The 2500-nt window shown below is 80.4% G+C and overlaps 1 non-coding gene across 1 annotated transcript; it reads left to right on the forward strand.

Annotated features, from left to right (window-relative positions):
• Positions 1 to 1331: 1331 nt before the first annotated feature.
• On the forward strand, positions 1332 to 1484 carry LOC144309634 (5.8S ribosomal RNA). The gene has a single exon (XR_013375570.1). It is a non-coding gene; the product is annotated as a 5.8S ribosomal RNA (ribosomal RNA).
• Positions 1485 to 2500: the final 1016 nt, after the last annotated feature.

The following is a 2500-nucleotide window of genomic DNA, read 5'->3' on the forward strand; positions in this document are numbered from 1 at the left end:
GCGGCCCGCCTTTCGCCTTCCGGCGCCGGTCGTTCCCCGGTCGCCGCGTCGCCCCGCACGGGGGTGCCCTCGGCGCGTCTCGGGACGCGTGCGACGCGGCGGCGGTGCCCTCCGCGGTGTCGTCGTCGTCCTCCTCCTCCTGCGGGGGGGGGAGCGTCGGCTCGCGCGGGGGCGCCCGCCGCCCGGCGCGCGCCTCCCGCCGCCCGCCCTGGACGGTCCTCCGGTCAGGCGGGCGTCCGCGCCATCTCCGCCCTCCCGCTCGTCGCCTCTCCCTCTCCCACCCCGGCCCACCCCCCGCCTCTGGGGCCTCGGGGCCCGGGTCCGGCTCTCCCCTTCTCCGTCGCCGCCCCCGCCGCCCCCCTCCCCTGGCCCTGCCCGCTCACGCCCCGCTTCCCGCTGCGGGCCCCCCCCCCGCCCTCCGTGGCGAGGCGGGGCCCGGGTCGCGGTTGTGGGGAGGGCCGGGGGTCGGCCGGCCGGGTGTTTTCTCCTAAGGCGAGGCGAGGTGGTGGCTCCCGGGGGTGTTCCTCGGAAGCGAGGGGATCCGGCCGGCCCCGCCCCCGGTGGCTTTTGGGGGCGGGGGAGAGACCGGGGAGAGAGAGGGAGGCTGGCTGTCGGGCGGTGGCGGGGCCCGCGTCGCGGCGCCCGCCGGGCCCTGGTCCGTCACGGGCCGGCAGCGTCGGGGGGCTCGCGCCCCTCGCTTGGCGGTGTCGGCCGCGGCCGGCCGGGGGGAGGATCGGCGTCGGGGCGGCGGCGGCGGCGGCGGCGGCCTTTGGCCTCGCTCCCCCGCGCCCCGCCTCGCCCGTCCCCCCCCACCCTCTGTCCAGGTACCTAGCGCGTCCCGGCGCGGAGGTTTAAAGACCCTTTGGGGGTCGCCCGTCCGCCTCGGGTCGGGGCGGTCGGGCCCGCGGGGAGGGTCAGTCCCCTCCTCCAGACTCCGCCGCCTCGGTCCCCGCCACCCCGTGGGGTGTGCGGGGGGGGGGGTCGCCACGCCACGTGCCCGGTCCACGCGGCCGCCGGGAGGGGGCTCGCCCCCTGCCCGGTGGCCGTCGTGCCGCGTCCGTGTGCGCGTGCGGCCGCCCCCCCCCCCGCGTCCCCGGTGTGGCGTGGGGCGGGGCAGGTGGGAACCCCCTGGGCGCCTGTGGGGTTGTCCTCGCTCGCCCCCCGCGCCCGCGCGTGCGCGGCGGGGGCGGCGGCCGGACGCCCCGTCGTTCGTCCGACCCTTCCGACCTTCTCGGAGTCTGATCTCGTGGTCTCTGCTGGCCGGCCAGAGGCGCCCTCCGGGGATGTGCCGTGCCAGGGAGGGGGCTCTCTCCTCCGCTCGAAACTCGTACGACTCTTAGCGGTGGATCACTCGGCTCGTGCGTCGATGAAGAACGCAGCTAGCTGCGAGAATTAATGTGAATTGCAGGACACATTGATCATCGACACTTCGAACGCACTTGCGGCCCCGGGTTCCTCCCGGGGCTACGCCTGTCTGAGCGTCGCTTGGCGATCAATCGCCGCCCCTGGTGGCGGCGCGGCTGGGGGTTCCCTCGCAGGGCCCGGTCTGCCGGGCCCTCCGTCCCCCTAAGAGCAGACGCGGTGGCCGCCTCCGCGTGCCTCCCTCCTTCCCTCCCTCCCTCCCCCGCTCCCCTCCCGTGCCCTTCCGCCGCGCCCGGTCCCGGCCGCCCGCGCCCGCCCCCCCGCACCCGTGCGGTGTGGTGCGGTGCGTGGGGGCCGGGGACCGGGCCGGCGGCGGGGCCGTGGTGGGGCGGGCGGTGGGGCGGGGGTGTGGGGGTGACGTGAGAGGCGGTGCCCGCCCGCGAGAAAAGGAGAGAGGCGAGAGCTCGCGCCGAGGAGGGCCGCGGCGGCTGCCGCCGCCGCCGCGGTCCCCTCTGGGGGAGATCCCTCGCGCCGCACGCGGCCACGGGGTCGCCCGGGTCGTGCGTCTGGGGCGGAGGAGCGGGGGTGTGTGGTTGCGGTCCCGCGCCGCCGCGCGTCCGGGATCCGCGGCGCCCCTCCGCTCCCCTCCCCTCGCCCTTCCCCGCTGGCGCGACCCCCGGCCTTCGTCCTGTCGGGGCGGCTCGCGCCGGGCCGCGCCCCGGGGCTGCGTGCCCCGGCGGCGGCCCGCGGGACGCCGCGGCGCCGCCCGCCGCTGCGCGCTTCCGCCCCCCCCCGGGTCGCGGCCGCGCCGCGCCGTTGCTCCCCCGAGCCCGCGGTGGGTCGCGTCGGGGTCGACGCGGGCGGAGGGTCGCGGCCGTGGGAGGGACGTCGCGCGCGAGGAAGAGGGAGGCGTGGGGGCCGGGTCGTCGCGCGGGGCGGCGGGCGAGGGCGTCGCGGGCCGGCGGTCGGGGGCGACCGCCGCGACCCGACGACGTCCCGCCGCCCGCCCGCCCGCCGGCGCCCGCGCCCCCCCCTCTCCTCTCCCCTCGCCGCGCGGCGCCCGCGCCCCGGCTGCCCCCTCCGTCTGCGCGGCTCCCCCGCCCTCCGTGGCCCGGCAGGGCCCCTCGCCGCCGCCGCC

The sequence above is a fragment of the Canis aureus genome, unplaced genomic scaffold (assembly GCF_053574225.1).
Source record: "Canis aureus isolate CA01 unplaced genomic scaffold, VMU_Caureus_v.1.0 ptg000130l_RagTag, whole genome shotgun sequence".
Taxonomy (NCBI): domain Eukaryota; kingdom Metazoa; phylum Chordata; class Mammalia; order Carnivora; family Canidae; genus Canis; species Canis aureus.